Source organism: Primulina huaijiensis, chromosome 13 (assembly GCF_012295235.1).
Source record: "Primulina huaijiensis isolate GDHJ02 chromosome 13, ASM1229523v2, whole genome shotgun sequence".
Lineage (NCBI taxonomy): Eukaryota > Viridiplantae > Streptophyta > Magnoliopsida > Lamiales > Gesneriaceae > Primulina > Primulina huaijiensis.
Window position 1 is genome coordinate 9,747,749 of NC_133318.1, and position 8,279 is coordinate 9,756,027.

The window sequence follows — 8,279 nt, forward strand, 5'->3', positions numbered from 1 at the left end:
GAGCACAAGGGGAGGACCGAATTCTGCATGTTCTTCTTTTCTGAAATTCTTTGTGTATTTCGGTTTTTGCTTAATAAAAATCATGAGTATGATGTTTCAAAATATTAATATGGCTTGATTGAAGAGTGAAAGAAGAATATAGACATGCCTTGGTTTGTTTTGAAAGAAAACAAACGATTACGACGACGCGGCGCGACGGAGACGGAGTGGCTTCTCTTGTTTTCTATTTTTTCTCTCTTATTTCTCCCTAGCTTCCCATGATTTTTCCTCTCAATTGTGCTCTGAAATTTTCGGAATAATGGAGGGGGAGAAGGCTAGAAGAAATGAAGGGAAGTCTACAAAATAAATGGAAATTTGAATGGTAAAATGAATCTTTCTATCTTCTAGTTTGTGAGATAAGGAAATGGTTTAATATCAAAAGATTTTGAGGGATAATTCTAGGGTGCACTTGGTCGATATTTAGGTCTAGGAACAATGGAGAAATATTGCTTAATTAATTATTTGTTGGTTATTTAAAAGTGGGGAGAATATCTACCTAGAAAAAGAGATTAAGTGAAGATAACAAGGAATGAGTTGTAAATCAAAATTAAATCTTTTAAAAAGAGGGGTGGACGATTTTTATCATCAAAAATGTGGGTGGGAAATGGCTTAGTTATTAATTAAATGAGGATTTAAATTGAGGGAATTATCTACCAAGAAATGGATATGGAAAAGAATCAAGATTGAGTTGTCAAAGCAAAAATTTAAATCTTTTAAATTGTGATGACCAAAAAATACTATTAAAATTGGGTAGGAATATTGTTTAAATATTAATTAGTGATGAATAGAATTTAGGAAATTATCTATCATGAATTCGATAGGGAAAGATATTAAATAAATAGGTTGTCAAATATTTTTAAATATTTAAATGGTGATGGCAGAAAGTTTGAGTTTAAAATGTGTGGGGGGGGGGGGGATATTGCTTAATTAATAATTATTGATGAATTAAATTGAAGGAATTATCTATGCCATGAAAGGATTAAGAAAAGATAATAAAATGGAGAGTAGATAAATATTTCTAACCTAAATGTGTAGTGGCCAAAATCTTGGTAAAAAATGGGATGAAAAATATTGTTAAATATTGTATTTTAAATCTTTAGAGTTTTATCTACCCATTAAATATTTTAGTGACTTAAGAAATTAATTATTGAATAACATTATATTGCATGCATGGCTAAATCTTTAAATTACTTAAATAATTCCTTAAACCTTCTTTTACATTAAATTAACTTTTTATTTATCTAAAATAAATTCTGGGAATGTTTTCTTAATATTAAATTTTATCTCAATACTCCTACTCCAGTCCGGCCTCACTTTATTAACTGAAAGGATAGCAACTAAACTACTGCATGGAATAATTAAATTTAAAGAAAAGAATTTAAATACTCATGCAATAAAATTCATTTTAATTTAAATACTAGAATTATGCATGGCTTATACGTAGTCTGATTTACTGGTTCTACAATTCTCTCCCCCTTAACAGAAATTTCGTCCTCGAAATTAAAACTCACCGAATAACTCGGGATACCGACTCCTCATCTCTGGCTCAGACTCCCACGTAGCTTCCTCCTCTGAATGGTTAAGCCACTTGACTTTAACTCGCTTAACCAGCTTGTTCCGAAGCTTCTTTTCCTGTCTGTCTAGGATCTGCACTGGTCTCTCCTCATAAGACAGGTTCGGAGTAAGCTGCAATGGCTCAAAATTCAAGACATGCGAAGGATTTGCCATATACTTCCTCAGCATGGAGACATGGAACACATTGTGTACTCCGGCCAGATTCGGCGGAAGAGCAACACGATAAGCTAGCGTCCCAACCCTGTCGAGGATCTCAAATGGTCCAATGAATCTCGGACTGAGCTTCCCTTTCTTCCCAAATCGCATGACACCCTTCATAGGTGCCACTTTCACAAAGACATGGTCGCCCACGGCGAACTATAAATCTCTCCTCCACTGGTCCGCATAACTCTTCTGTCGACTCTGAGCAGTCCTCATCCTGTCACGGATCTGGGCTACTACATCGACAGTCTGCTGAATAATCTCTGGACCCAACTCTGCTCTCTCTCCTACTTCATCCCAACGAATAGGAGATCTGCACTTGCGACCATACAGTGCTTCATACGGAGCCATTCCTATAGACGACTGAAAGTTGTTGTTATAGGCGAACTTCACTAATGGCAAGTTTGAGGGAGTCCCGGAGAAATCAATAACACAAGCACGGAGGAGATCCTCCAAAATCTGAATAACTCGTTCTGACTGCCCCTCTGTCTGAGGGTGGAAAGCTGTGCTAAACAACAACTTCGTACCCATCGTCGAATGCAAACTCTTCCAAAATGAGGAAGTAAATCTGGGGTCTCTGTCAGTCACGATAGAAACTGGAATACCATGAAGTCGGACTATCTCTCGGATATACAACTCTGCATACTGAATCATGGTGAAAGTCGTCTTAATAGGCAAGAAGTGCGCTGATTTGGTAAGACGATCAACAATCACCCAGATGGCGTTTGATCTTCTGACTTACTTCGGCAAAACGGTCATGAAGTCCATGGTAACATTCTCCTACTTCCACTCGGGAATAGGAAGAGGCTTGAGCAAACCTTCTGGCCTCTGATGCTTTGCCTTCACTAACTGACAAGTAAGACACTCGGATACAAAGCGTCTGATATCCTTCTTCATTCCTTGCCACCAGTACAATAACTACAGGTCTTTGTACATCTTCGTACTCCCTGGATGAATATAGTACGGTGACATATGGGCCTCTGATAGAATATCTGCTCAGATAGAATCACTGCTAGGAACCCATATCATGTCCCGGTATCTCACAATACCATCACTAACTGAATACTAGACACTGCCCTTGGCCTCATCTCTCTGCTTCCACTTTGCCAACTGCTCATCTGCTGACTGACCACTGAGAATACGGTCTAGGAGAGAGGACTGAATAGTAAAGGTAGATAGACGAGGAACTCTACCTCGAGGATAAGTCTCTAGATCAAACCTCTGCATCTCAGACTGAAGAGGTCTCTAAATCGTCAAACGAGCCATCACTGCGACTTTCCTGCTCAGTGCATCCGCAACTACATTAGCTTCACCCGGGTGGTAGCGAATGTCACAATCATAATCTTTCACAAGCTCCAACCATCGCCTCTGACGCATATTCAGCTCTTTTTGCGTAAAAAAATACTTGAGGCTCTTATGGTCGGTAATGATCTGGCACTTCTCCCCGTAGAAATAATGCCTTCAGATCTTCAAGGCAAAAACAACGACTGCCAACTCTAGATCATGGGTAGGGTAATTCTTCTCATGAGTCATCAACTGACGAGAAGCATATGCTATCACCTTCCCATGCTGCATCAATACTGTGCCAAGACCGAGCTTCGAAGCATCGGTATACAAGACAAAATCTCCAGGCCCTGATGGCATGGCCAAAACTGGTGCTGAGATAAGAGCTCGCTTCAAAGTATCGAAGCTCTTCTGGCACTCATCGCTCCACACAAATTTCACATTCTTCTTTGTCAATGCTGTGAGTGGAACTGAGATGGAAGAAAATCCCTGAATGAACTTCCGATAATATCCTGCTAAGCCAAGAAAACTGCGAATCTCAGATGCATTCTGTGGCACAACCCAATCTCTGACTGCTGCAACTTTGGCTGGGTCTACCTCAATGCCACTGCTAGAAACAATGTGGCCTAAGAACGCCACCTTCTCCAACCAGAATTCTCATTTACTGAACTTTGCGAATAATTTATGCTTCTGTAAGGTCTGCAACACTGTGGTCAGATGTCTGCCGTGCTCCTCATGATTTTTCGAGTAGACGAGAATGTCGTCTATGAATACTATCAAAAACTGATCAAGATACGGCTGAAATACGCGATTCATGAGATCCATGAAGATCGCTGGCGCATTCGTCAAACCGAACGGCATCACAAGGAACTCGTAGTGGCCATAACGAGTCCTGAAGGCAGTCTTGGAAACATCAGTATCTTTCACCCTCAACTGGTGATAACCAGAACGCAGATCAATCTGAGAGAATACCGAAGCTCCTTGCAACTGATCAAATAGATCCTCAATCTGCTGCAGTGGGTACTTGTTCTTCACTGTCACCTTGTTCAACTCCCGGTAGTCAATACATAGCCTCATGGATCCATCCTTCTTCTTCACAAACAAGACTGGTGCGCCCCATGGTGAGAAACTCGGGCGAATGAACTCCTTGTTGAGAAGTTCCTGAATCTGCTTCTTCAGCTCTGCCATTTTTGTCGGCGCTAGTCGGTACGGTGCTTTTGAGATCGGAACCGTACCTGGCATACGTTCAATAGAAAACTCCACCTCTCTCTCGGGTGGCATACCAGAGACGTCATCAGGAAAAACGTCTAGGAAATCTCTGACAATGGAAACATCGGAGGCTGACTGACTGGGTGCCTCAGGAACGGATACAAAAGTTGCTAAACATGCCCGACACCCTCTATACATGAGCTTCCTAGCCTGGACACAAGGTATAATGCGCGGTAAAGGAAAGTACCTGTCCGACTCAAATAAGAACTGTGTCATCCCAGGCGGTCGGACTAGAACAGATCTCCGCTGGAAGTCTATAACACTCTGTCCGCAATAGCCAATCCATGCCTAATATGATGTCAAACTCTGGCATCGGCAATACGATCAGATCCGCATAAACGAGGTTGCTATGAAGCTCAATATCTATGTCTCGGATCACATTGGTAGCTGTCATCTCCTCTCCCGAAGGCAGTACTACTAAATAGGCTACATCTAGCCCAATGGTCTTAACTTTGAGAAAATTAGCGAAGACCTCTGAAATAAACGAGTGAGTAGCCCCTGAATCTATCAAGACTTTTGTAGCTGAGCCAGCTATGAAAATTCTCCCTGAAAGGTTAGAACACTATGCTGAACCCTATAATCACAAGAGCTAAGCTTATAGACATGCATAGGCCAAAGTTCTTCTAACTGAATTTCCCAAAAATAATAATGAGTAGAGCATGCAACCCTATCGTAATTCTAGGTTCAAAATCTCAACCTGTCATAAGCATGGTATCGGGGTTCGTCTCTGCTGCATGGAGAGCAAATACCCTGCCTTGGGTAGGCAGGTTCCTCTGAGGGGACTGCGTTAGCACATGGTCTGGTCTACCGCACTTGTAACACTTCCCAGAGCCATACATACATACTCTAGGATGGCGGCGTGAGCATTTAGGACATATCGGATGCTCCATAGGCTTAGGCACTGCGCGTCCCCGCTGCTGTTGCTGCTGGCCCCTGTTCCTGGGTGGGCCGTGGAAAGGCCTCTTATTCTGCTGTTGTTGCTGCTGAGGAGGAGGGCGGTGTGGTACCTGGACTGGGCGCTTGCCCTGACGGTCTCTCTCGATATCCCGCTGATCCTGCTCTGCAGCTAGAGCTCTGGAGACAGCGACCTCATAAGTAGTAGGGTCAGATACCCTAACATCACGGCGCAAGATTGGCCGTAGACCCACCAAGAAATGCATCAACTTCGCTTTAGCATCATTCGCGATCAGGGACACAAAATGACGACCCCTCTCAAACTTACAGATGAACTCCGTAACAGTCAGATCTCCCTGCCTCAGGCTTATGAATTCCGTCGTCGACCTGGTGCGCACTTCTTCATTAAAATATTTGGAGTAGAATACCTCCGTAAAACGCGCCCAACTCAGTGTAGCCAAGTTCAAGGCTACTGATGCTCCTTCCCACCATAAGCGGACATCTCTTCCGAATAAGTAGGTGGCACAACGAACTCTGTCTGCATCTCCAAGCTCCATAAACTCGAAGATAACATCGAGGGACTTGATCCAGCCCTCGGCAATCATGGGGTCCGTCGTCCCTGAAAACTCCTTAGGACGCATCTTCATGAATCTCTCATAAATAGCTTCGGTCCCTGTCGGTCTAGCTGCTGCTGCGGCATTGTTTCCCGCAAACTGTGCGAAGAACCGGTTCATCCCAGCTAGCATCTGGGCATTCATATCAGGTGGAGGGGGTGTAGGTCCGAATCCCCCTTGTCCTTGATCCTCACCGTCTTCATGACGGCTCTCATCATCACCTCTCGGGCGTCCAACCTGGCGTCTAGGAGGCATACTGTTCCATATATAACCCATACGTAACAAACATGCATAATTACATAATTTATTTAAATGTAAATAATACTAAACAATTAAAATCTAAACGTAAAAATAATTAATGAGAACATGCAGTTAAAATAATTCCGGCTTTAAATAAAATGCATGAATGTAAAACTTACACACCGAAGACGTGACTTCGTGAGCTTCTCGAGATCAGTAGTAGTGCAACCCTTTACAAAAACATTGTTGTGACTTTGATTGTTGCACTCCCAATAGCAGGTTGTCCGTAAGTAGTATAATTCGGTGAGTCCGATATCGTATCCACAGGAAAGCTACGGTAATTACAATTCCACTACAATGTCTTTTTGTTTTTCTTTTAATTGTTTGAATCTTTAAATGGTAATTTTTAATTGTTCAAATTTTAATTTAAGTAGTTGAGATTAGAGGATCCACTATTGATATTTTAATAAAGTTAACATTAATGAACATTATTGAAATCCACTTAATAAAATGGTTCCAATATATTAAATAATCATATTTATATTATGTTATATACTATTTTCTTATAAGTATAAAATATATATCAAAACTTATAAATGTTGTCAAGTATTTATTGTGCTATATATATTTGTAAACACTAAATCAAGGTTCCCACTTTAAATGGTTGGTAAAACAAAACTAACATTTAAATGGTACCAAGAAATTAATAATATGATATATTGATATATAATAAATCAAGGCATCCACTTTAAATGGTTGGTAAGACCAAACAAACATTTAAATGGTACCAAGAATTTAGTGTAACATATAGCAACAATAAATCAAAACTCCCACTTATAAGTAGGGTATAAAAATGCTTAAAGAAATAAATATAACATAAACAATAAATAATGATTAAATAATATAAAACATAGATTATTACCTTTTAATAACCTTATTATCATACCAAGAGCTTCACCTTTTCATCTCAACCTTGGGAAGTTAGCTACTCATTATTCAAAGTATAAAACTTTGAATATGAAATTAACATGCTAATTATTTTTAAATGATGAAATAAAGGAAAAATAAAGAGAGAAATATTATGAACTCAAAGATTTATTCATAGAATGAGGGATATCTCAATTCATTACAATGCACCCCTATTTAGAGCCAAATTTGGGGAGAAAACCACAAATAAAATATTATTTTTACCACATAAGTATTCATTGGTGTTCCAAGAAAATTATATTTTAATACACATGACTTTTGAAAATCTTTCCATCCAATTTTGCTTCTCCACATAAAATAAAACATGTGGATAATTGAGTTTTTTGAATTGTGGTATTTTATTTTAACCATTTGACCAAGTAGTTTGAAAGATATGGTCAAAATACTGTAGTATGGTAAAACTACCACTCCTTTGGTAACTTTGTTTGTTGCTTAATTTGATCCCAATTGTGAGAATATTTTTATCTCATGCTTGTCACCAATATTGTAGATATTATCATCAACTTTCTACAGGTCCAAGAATCATCTTAATCTCATTTGCAACGCCAAGTTTATTCTTGTTTTATCGAACCTGTAAAAATAGTAAAAACTTATAATTACACAACTACTTATTTTTTTTATACAATTTATTATAAAACATATAATATTTAAACATTTAATAAAACAAAAACTATAAATTTATATTATAAAACATTTAATTAATGTAAAATTTTTATATTTATCACACTCCCCAACCAGCTTATTGCTAGTCCCTAGCAATTTAAGCGTTAATAGCAATACAAAACATATTGATTAATTTAAATAGAAATGTAATCGGAATTATCCAAGTGTTTAAATTAAATTTGAAAACTGTCAAAGTTATATCAAGATCATCATAATTATAATTTATGAAATAATATGAGCTGATCAATTCAAAGCTTTTTTTCAGGTAGTTAAATGTACATGACCTTCAGAAATTCCTAGTAAGAGTCTCAACTCCATATCCTCACGGGTTAATAAATTTTTCAATTTATGGGAACGATTTCTCTCATGGAGTTGGAATACAGATAAATACTCAGGAAAATGATTTACAGAATGCAGACAGACAAACGAGCCAAACTAATCAAAAGATAGGAAATCCATTGATTCAAAATCTAGTTGTTCTTATTATATATTTTTTCCTGATCTTTTTTTTTT

The 8,279-nt window shown here is 38.7% G+C and overlaps 1 pseudogene; it reads right to left on the bottom strand.

Moving 5' to 3' along the window:
* Positions 1 to 531: 531 nt before the first annotated feature.
* LOC140991194 (uncharacterized) overlaps positions 532 to 8,279 on the bottom strand; it is a 15,141-nt pseudogene continuing 7,393 nt past the window's right edge.